General features: G+C 34.2%; 1 non-coding gene across 1 annotated transcript; it reads left to right on the top strand.

The window, feature by feature from the left end:
• The first annotated feature begins 1,582 nt into the window (after positions 1–1,582).
• On the top strand, positions 1,583–1,654 carry TRNAQ-UUG (transfer RNA glutamine (anticodon UUG)). The gene has a single exon. It is a non-coding gene; the product is annotated as a tRNA-Gln (tRNA).
• The last annotated feature ends 8,738 nt before the right edge of the window (positions 1,655–10,392 follow it).

Raw genomic sequence — 10,392 nt, 5'->3', positions numbered from 1 at the left:
ATACATTACCTAACTCTTAACCATTGATTAGTTTGATTAACTTTACTTGAGTGTAATTGGGTTTAGGATGTCGGTCGGCCCATTGGCGAGGATCGAGATATAGTATCAGTCGACCCATTGATGGAGAGACGTATAGTCAATCGTACCGGTATCATCGGTACAAGTATTATTTTATAACTCAATAATAATAATTAGAAAATAGAAAAAAACATTAAAATAACTTTTATTAATTAAATTATGAAATTCAATGAACACATCTTAAATTTTACATGAAATAAATAAAATAAATCGAATTTGCGTTCAAAGTGCTTTAATTTTCCTTGCATGAGATTAAAAAAATATTGTTTTATTTTTGGTTTAATTACCTTTTTCGTCCCTATATTTATAGCCAATAGTCAATTTGGTATAGTGGTTTTTAAAAAATTCAATTTGGTCCCTAATTTTTTTAAAATGTATTCAAAATGGTCCTTTCTGTTAAATATCACCAAACGACATTAAGTGGTGCTTATGTGGCAGACACGTGTAAGTTACGTGGATGGTGCTCACATTACTTTAGTGAATACTGAATTAGGGTTTAGGTTATTCAAATTGGGGATTTCGAATTTCTGATTTAGGACACCACGGTCTGGATCGCAATCGCTGCCCCTTCACCACCTCTGGACCGCACCACATAATCGCTCCTCCAAATCGACCATGGGAACGCAACTCACCATCATAACTCACGATCGTACCACAGAATCGAATGAGGGAGCACACCTCCGAATGGAATCGAAGCAGGGAAGCGCACCACAAAATCCAACCAGGGGAGCAATCCTCGTATCAGAAACCCTAAATCAGAAATTTGAAATCCCCAATTTGAATAACCTAAACCCTAATTCAGTATTCACCAAAGTAATGTAAGCACAATCCACGTAACTTACACGTGTCTACCACATAAGCAACACTTAACGCCGTTTGGTGATATTTAACAAAAATGACCATTTTGAATACATTTTAAAAACTTAGGGACCAAATTGAATTTTTTTAAAATCATTGTACCAAATTGACTATTGACTATAAATATAGGGACGAAAAAGGTAATTAAACCTTTATTTTTCTATTTTATACGTTTTCACTGAATATTATTATGAACTTTTTGAGCATATTTTATTTGTGTGGTACCAATGTGACAAATAAATATTGGAGGACAAATTCTGAAAAGCATAAAAGTAATTTTTACTTTAATTTATAGAAACTTGATGAAAATGACAATTTATATAATATGACAGGCTTTTTTATTTTTTAATAGTCAAATTATCATAAAGGAAATTTCCAAAGTACTAAGTACATTGTTTTCAATTTTTGTAAGTAAATTATTGCACCCTGTTACTAAAATATAAATATTGATGTAAATTAATAATATATTTATTATATATATTAAATCAGGAATTATTGATAAAATAATATATATTTAATTTACTCATACATCGACTAAAAGTTTTTTTCTTTTTGGTAATTGTTTTTACAGATTGTTAATAAATTATAAAGAATTCTGGTGCTTTTTTTATTAAAATAAAGGTAACAAAGTTTAATTTTCAAAATTGGTTCTATGGTGTAGTGGTTAGCACTCTGGACTTTGAATCCAGCGACCTGGGTTCGACTCCCGGTAGGACCTTTATCTTTTTGTTATGTTTTCAATATTTTAAAAAGTAAATTCTCCAATTTTGTTAATCTTCACAAGATAAGGAGATAAAAATATTTTAAAATAATGACTAAAATTTAGGACAGAAAGAATCAAACAAATTTTAATAATTTATTGTAATAGATAGAACTTTAAAGAATTAAAACTAAAATTTTATATGGAACACTAAACATAAATTTGAGACGTCTTTTAATAATTACTAAAACATAGATACTGTCATCTTTAATATATTAACTTGAAGTCTATAAATAGATAAATATAATTATTATCCGTTTGACATGCAATAAATAATAAAAAAAATGAACATTTGTAGAAATATAAAATCAAATCTAAGTTCTGGACCATAATTTCAAACTAAAATGTAAAATAGAAACAAGAGAACAAAATTGTATTTTAACCTAATTAAACAAGTTATAGTTGGAGATTTGACTGGTCCCTGCATAAAAGTTTGACTGGTCCTTCCCAATTTTCTTTTTTATAGTCAACCGTAGTTACTCGTTTAGAAACTTCTCTAACTAAGACCTTATCGTACTTTTATAATGATTTTAGTAGCAACTTTAAAAAAAATGCCCTTATTTAAATTTAGATATTTGGAATTCTTCATAAGCTATAAAAATATAAATAAATAATTATTTTTACGAAGGATTGTAAGCTAATGGTCTTTAATTTATTATAAAAAGTCGTGGGATGAGCTGATATTTAAAAGGAAAATGTTGGTTGAACAACCGCTTATCTAATTGCTTTAGTGTACAACTGTCTAGGTGGCAAAAAAATTAATATTAAATTGTTGTTGCAGGGCCCACAAATTATTTTTTGAAAAAGTTTAATCTTTGGTTCAAATTTCCATTAGGGTTAGGATTTACATTTAGCTGAACTCTCCCTCTTTCAATTTCTTCTTCTTTTGGTCCTGTGGTTCACCAGTGCCCGTTCCCTCTTTCAATTTCTTCCTCGCAAAGGTTTCGTGGTTCTCCAGTGTCCGTTCACTCTTTGAATTTCTTCTTCGCAAAGGTCTTGTGGTTCTCCTGTTCAGTTTCTTGTTCTATTGGTTTCTTGTCATGTGGTCTTGTTCTTCGTCGTCATCGTCGGTCGGTGTTTGCTTGGTGGACGCCATCCATCTCTTTTCATGGTGGTTAGGCGATAAAGGTAATATATTTTTTATTCAATGGATTATGAAGTGAAACATTGTTGTTGTGTGATTTTTGATGATGTTGTGTGATTTTGATGTTGTTCTATAGCATTGACTAGGATTGTCGTGTTACAACAGTTGTTAGAGTGACAATAACATGTATTATGGACCTTTAAAGTATGGTTTGATGATTCTGTTTTAGTTTGAGTTTCCCGTTGAAGGAAGTTTGAAGCTTTTGTTCCTTGAATGTTGAACTGTTGGTATTGTTGTTATTACTAAACACACTGATATAAAATTGATAAATGTTTTTCACAGTGATGAAGTTAGAGCATATAAATTGTATGGTCTAATCGTTGAACAAACGAGTTTGGTAATTGTTGGTTTAGGGTTTAGTAGAAATATGTGGTTGGGGTGGGCATGAAGTGGGCAGAAAGTGCGTTAGATCAGATTTTTAGAGTCCATAAGCTTATTGAGTGTATTTGTATCAGTTGGGAAACCATGAACATTTGCCATGTGCTCCATTTTCTGCATCTATTACATCTTGAGCTTTGAGGTTGTGGTTAGTAGAGGATTATTGTTTGAAACACTTGGCAGGCAAGGCCAATGGCCAATGTAAAAATATAATTCCAAAAGCCCAAATTAAAACAACTTCGTACAACTAGATTAATTGAAAATAGAACACGATAGGGTAACCTCATCATAAAAACTACACGCAAATTACCTATTACCCCAACTTTGTGTTCTGCACATATGTGTATTTGGTCTTTCATGTTGTTGACAATCTCCGAAATCTGTCAAGCATTGTAGAAAGTAATATAAGGGTTGAGAAAATACATAGCATAACAAATCAGAGGTTTTCTCTATAGTACTCAACATTGTACATAAATTTTGAGCTAGAATTTAATACCATACCTGCAAACATCTAACATATCTTTTAGAAAAACCCAAGTCATTAAGCGATTGCAACTCTAAAATCTTTGGAAGTTGACGCCATGGTGTCAATACCCTGATGCAAAATAAACATTACATTAAGCTTTGAAGCTTGTGTCCAGTGTCATTGTAATTGTTTGTTACCTAGATGTGACATATAATGTTCTAACCAGCATATACTTTTTAACCAAGCATTGTTATAAAATGCTCAAAAAGAGAGTGTGGTTGACAAAAGGGAATGAGAATCTGAATTTGTAATCTATATTTAAAAATTTACCATGAGATGCTCTTAATTTTGAATAACCTCATTGTAAAAATATGAATGTGTAACTTTGCATCTTTGTATGTATAAAAAATGTTATTTCTGTGAAGCAGGGCACCAGAATGGAACCAAACATGCCCATGGGGTAAAATCTCAAACTACAATAAGATCTTTTTGTTTCCAATTTTACGGTTAATGATTTCCAACAATACTTTTTTCCTTTGAATTTTCCCTTGGTTATATACAGTTGGATAACCCTTCAATAAACCCAATAAATATGAAGAAACATAGTTTGCACCATATCCTTTCTATAAAGTTGTTTTTATCCATCTATATACCGAAATCACATTATGCACCATGAGTGTAGGGCAATGTCTAGTGATCACAAACTCACTCAATTGAGATGATTGTTGTATGTGGTGACCCTAGTAGAAATATGTGGTGACCACATTAGACTTTCTGCACAGTCCCTGTGCAAACTTATTCTAGAAATGTGAAGTGCATGTTGGTATTGGTTGGGGTGGGCATGATGTCGGTAGAAAATGCGTTAGATCAGGTTTTTAGAGTCCATGAGTGTAGAGCAGTGTCCGATGATCACAAATTCACTCAACTTAGAGCATTGTTGTATGTGGTGACCCTAGTAGGAAATATGTAGTGACCACATTATACTTTCTACACAGTCCCTGTGCAAACTTATTATGGAAATGTGTTGGTGTTGGTTGGGTTGGGCATGATGTGGGCAGAAAGTGTGTTATATCAGGTTTTGAGAGTCCATGAGTTTAGGGCAGTGTCCAGTGATCACAAATTCACTCAACTTAGAGGATTGCAGTATGTGGTGACCCAAGTAGGAACATCTGGTGACCTACATTAGACTTCCTGTACAGACCCACTTCAAACTTATTCTGGAAATGTGAAGTGCGTGTTGGTTGGGGTGGGCATGGTTTGGCCAGAAAGTGAGTTAGATCAGGTTTTTAGAGTCCATGAATGTAGGACAGTGTCCAATGATCACAATTTAACTCAACTTAGAGGATTGCAGTATGTGGTGACCCAAGTAAGAACATTTGGTGACCCACATTAAACTTCCTCTACAGACCTAGTGCAACTTATTATGGAAATGTGAAGCACGTGTTGGTTGAGGTGGGCATTATGTGGGAAGAAAGTGTGTTAATCAGATTCAGCACTCAAGGACCAAACATATTGAGATAAGGCATCATTTCATCAGGGATCATGTACAAAATGGGAACTGTGAAGTGAAGTTTGTGGAGACCAAACTACAGTTAGCTGACATATTCACCAAACCATTACCAAAATAGAGGTTTTTCTTCTTAAGAAATGAGTTAGGTATTCTTGATCTTAATAATCTCTCCTAAATCTGTTTTTGATACATGCTAAAGTCTATTTGTGAAGACAAATAGGGGGAGAATTAATTGGTTCTTGTATATCTTTATCTGATATTGTATAATCTGTTAAAATCTCTGATATGAAAGTGTTTTCTGCTGCTGCTGATAGAAACAACCAATTGTTTCGTGTAAACAATCGATTGTTTATCATGCTTTATGCATGGAATATGTAAAAATCTAACTTGTTGCAGTAAGAAGCATTGGGTAGTGTAAATGCTATTTTTGCAGGTACTGCTTCAGATTCAATCAGAACAAACACAAGCACCAGGGATTTGTCTTCATCAAATAGGGGGAGATTGTTGAACCAAGTGGTGTTCAAGCTTTGTAGAATCCAAACCCTTTGAAGGATGTTGAAGCCTTTGCTGTGCTTGGTGTTGCTGTGCTGGTTTAGCTTAGTTCTGGGGTAGTTTATATGTTGTAATCCACCCTTTGATTAAATCTAAAGCATTAGCAATCTCAATCTTTGTGAAAGTAAAATGTTTTCATACTAAGTTAAAACAACCGATTGTTTATACTTAGGTGTTTTGAGAAAATGATTGAAAACTGTTTTTAAAATGATTGAACTGTTAAGAACCAAAACAACCGATTGATTCGAGGAAACAACCGATTGTTTGTTTTGGGACCATAACAGAAAAACTGTTTTATCTTTGACTGAGCTTTAAATGTTTTAACTGCTTACGCTCCAGTCATTAAATGCTTTGATCAATCTTTTAATGCAATTTAAGAGTTTGTTAAGATTTGATAACAAACTACATCTTTGAATATATTCAGAAAAACAGTTTTAACAATTAATCTTTGACAAGTTTTTGCTAAGAGTTTTTGAGTTTTTCAAAGAGCTAAGATTGCTAAGAGTGTGTGATTGATCAAAGTTTGTGGAATAGGATTCTTCTTGTATTGATTCCAGTTTATCTTCTGTAACAAGTGTAATCCTTGTATTCTCTGTGAAACAAGTTTCGTTTCTATGTTTGCTAAGATTGGTTGTGTGTTCTTGAGGGGATCAAGATCAACAATCTTGGTGTAGGTTTGTTGGCCAAGGAGAGTGTGTTTCTTGAGGTGTTCAAGGTCATTCTCTTGGTTGTTGTGTAAGGGATCAAGGTGTGATTGCTTAGTGGATTTCCTCAGGGTTTCTGAGAAGACTGGATGTAGCTCTGGGTTTGGAGTGAACCAATATAAACAACTGTGTACAGTCTCTCTATCCCTATCTCTTTAAATTCAGTTTTGTCATTTGATAACTGGTATAAACAACCGATTGTTTCGGTAAAACAACTGATTGTTTTTCCAGTATTGTGCTTTTGCTTTATGTTTCGAAAAACTGATTTCTTAATCAAGGTTTTATTGAAGTATTTTCATTCTAGGCTTAAAATTTTACGAAAATCTTTCTTAAACAATTCAGCCCCCCCCCCCCTCTCGTTTAAGGCCATATATTCTAACACATTACACTTCTTGCACAGACCTAGGGAAACTTTTCTTGGAAATGTCAAGTGAGTGTTTGTCTTGGTTGGGGAAGGGCATGAGGTGGGGACAAACTGAATTAAATAAGGTGTTCTTGCACACACACATTTTCAGAATACGTTCTCTCTTAATTTGTTTATTTTCTTTTGGATGAATAGGTTGATATATTTTCTTTTGGACAGTTTTGAAATGGCTTATCCTGGTTCGCTGAGGAAGTATGACGATGAAAAGTTTGATCAATAAGGAAGAAAAATGAAGGTTTGATTTATTATATTACTAGGTTGATAATTGATAGTTAATTATGAAATTGTGTAATTATATTCAATTTAAACATTTCCCTTGCACGTTTATTTTGCAGATTTGAGTAAGACACAAAGTGCAACCTAAACATATTGTTAACATCAATAGATATTTAACGTCATTGCAGCGACAAAGAATAGAGGCAACCCCCTTTAAGTGGATGCTCCACTTAGAACAAGAATTGGACATATCAAGTCCCCTTCTTCACGAATTGATTAGTAGGTGGAGTGTTGATGATAATTGTTTTAGGATCAGACAACATTTAGTACCTTTTAAGGTTGTTGATGTTTGTTTCGCGTTGGGGTTGCGAGTGGTGGGTGAAGAATTATGTTTGCAGGTGAATAAGGTCTTTGGAGGAGATGACATAAAGATAGATATTCTTTTGGAAAAATTGGGGAACAAAGTATATAGGAAAAAAAATGTTGATGAAATCTGCCGATTGTACATACTTCTTTATTATATGTTTTCTTTTTGCTTAGGACTTCTAGAACTTTTTCTTCATTTCCTTTTAAGGTTTTAGATATTTTAGATGCATTCGATGGATACAATTGGGGCGGTGCAGTGTATGACTTAATATTTTTCAGTTTAACACGGTCATCCGAGGTATATAACAAACAAACGAATGGTCGTGAAATTTATTTGGCTGGTTACGTTCCTGTTTTGCAGGTTAATGGTAATTATGAGAAATAATTATGTACTTTAACTTTATTACATTTATTTAGTTTTAAATTGCTACCATTAATTTTTTGGGAGCAGCTTTGGGTTGTTCAACATGTTGGCCTTGGCATCCTTGTAGAAACCCACACAATATCTTTGATGCACGTAATGCAGAACGAGAAAATGTGTTGAGGGAGTTCAACATTCGTGGAACTTCAGAATGATGGTGGTTGAGAGTGCGTTGGATGTGAAACTCCATGTTCTGCAATTGTGTAGTTATTCTTTACATGTTTTAGTGGATCCTAGGAGCATTCATAACTATAGAAATATAATGGATTACATACACTTCCATTGAGTTGAACAATGTGCGAACTTTTTAATGCTGAGAATTGAAGACGAATATTGTTGTACCATATGATGCAACAAACCTTCTAATTACACTTAATATTACTTTCCATCATTTGTAATTATGATGACAAGTTTTTCCAAAAATGATTTTATTCGTATTCAAACCCAAAGGATCCATTAGCAGGTGCCACATACTGTGGAAGGTTAATTTAACAGTCGTTTGTGGTTAAGTATGACTTCGTTCTTAGTTCGTTGGACTTAGTAAAAAAAAAGTTATAAATATTTACATTTGTCCAATTTGCTACACTAAAATAAGTTTAAAGTTAACAATATTATGTTAAAGTTAAAAATTTGGCAACTTTTTTACCACTGCATATTTTGGATCAATGAAATATTTGTAGTGCAACCTAAAGTGGATCCGTTCCAGCACTGGACCTTTTTCGTGTAATCCAAAAAAATTTATGCAAGCTAAACTGGACCCATTAAGCACTGGACCTTTTTCGTGTAAACCTAAATTTTTGGTGCAAGCAAAACTGGACCGTTTTCGCTTAATCCAAATTTTTCCGTGCAAGCTAAAATGGACCTCTTCAGCACTGCCTTGTTTTCGCTTAATCCAAATTTTTTCGTGTAAGCTAAAATGGACCATTTCAGCACTACCTCATTTTCGCTTAATCCAAATGTTTTCGTGCAAGCTAAAATCAGCACTGCTCCGTTTTTGCTTAATCCAAATATTTTTGTGCAAGCTAAAATTGACCCCTTCAGCACTGCCCCGTTTTCGCTTAATCCAAATTTTTTCGTGCAAGCTAAAATAGACCTCTTCAACACTGTCCCGTTTTCGCTTAATCCAAATTTTTTCGTGCAAGCTAAAATAGACCCCTTCAGCATTGCCCCGTTTTCGCTTAATCCAAATTTTTTCGTGCAAGCTAAAATAGGCCCCTTCAACTCTGCCCCGTTTTCGCTTAATCCAAATATTTTCATGCAAGCTAAATTTGACCCCTTTAGCACTGCCCCGTTTTCGCTTAATCCAAATTTTTCGTGCAAGCTAAAATCAACCCCTTCAGCACTGCCCCGTTTTCGCTTAATCCAAATATTTTCGTGCAACCTAAAATCGACCCTTTCAACACTGCCTCGTTTTCGCTCAAACCAAGTTTTTTGGTGCAACCTAGACTAGACCCCTTCAGCACTGGACCGTTTTCACTTAATCCAAAAGTTTTTCCTACAAGCTAAATTGGACCCCTTCAGCACTAGACCATTTTCGCTCAAACCAAGTTTTTTGGTGCAACCTAAACTGGACCCCTTTCAGCACTAGACTGTTTTCACTCAATCCAAATTTTTTCGTGCAAGCTAAATTGGACCCCTTCAGCACTAGACCATTTTCACTTAAATAGAAGTAATGTCAAAGAATGTCAACCAAATGGTTTAGGAGACATGTTAATAACTATTAAGGTAATATATGGCTTATGTACTCTTTTGATCCTTTCAGTTTATGCAACACAAAAATGACTATTATACACCTCTGTATTACAGGATCCAACAAGAACAGTTAGAGTAAGTGTACACGCAAAGGTGTTAAAAGATCCAAAATTTGGATCACAAATTGCAATAGGATCAGTCTTAGTGCTAAAGAATGTGTTTATCTTCCATAAAACTCTTTTTTCAAATAACTCCATATCATATTTCATGAAAGCATTAATGTTGTTATAAGTAGCCATATTTAGTCTGAATAAAAAAGCATTCTACCTTAATATAACCGTAAACAACATTGTTAAGGTACGTGACTTTCATTATAACTATAGTACAAACAAGTGTGCCTTTCGTTACAATATTCATGCCTATAGGTTGTAAAATTTGACATATGTCCACCATCTGATTTGTGCCTATAGGTTTTCAAATTTGACATATGCCCACCATCTGAAGAGGAAGTTCGTTGTTGTCATCCAATAATACGCGACCCACCGACTCTGGGTACAGTTCCAAAAATTGTCTATACTTAAAACAAAATGTCCTATATCCAATATTGTAATTCACATTTCAATATCCAAAATATATTCATATGCAAAAAAATTGGAGTTATTGAATCAGATGGAGGAAGAAAGAATCTGTACCGCCCTGGTAGTCGGAAGTGATGACGTGGCACCAAGCTACAGCGTGGGCGTGTTGACAAGGCGCCAGATTCGCAGAAGGGAAGGAAGTCGGGGGGCTCGTGTAGTCGCCAATTATTAAGTTGGCGTGCTCC

This window comes from Phaseolus vulgaris, chromosome 10, assembly GCF_051622355.1.
Source record: "Phaseolus vulgaris cultivar YP4 chromosome 10, ASM5162235v1, whole genome shotgun sequence".
Taxonomy (NCBI): domain Eukaryota; kingdom Viridiplantae; phylum Streptophyta; class Magnoliopsida; order Fabales; family Fabaceae; genus Phaseolus; species Phaseolus vulgaris.
The sequence above is the reverse complement of the archived record's forward strand: the minus strand, read 5'-3'. Positions and strand labels throughout refer to the sequence as shown.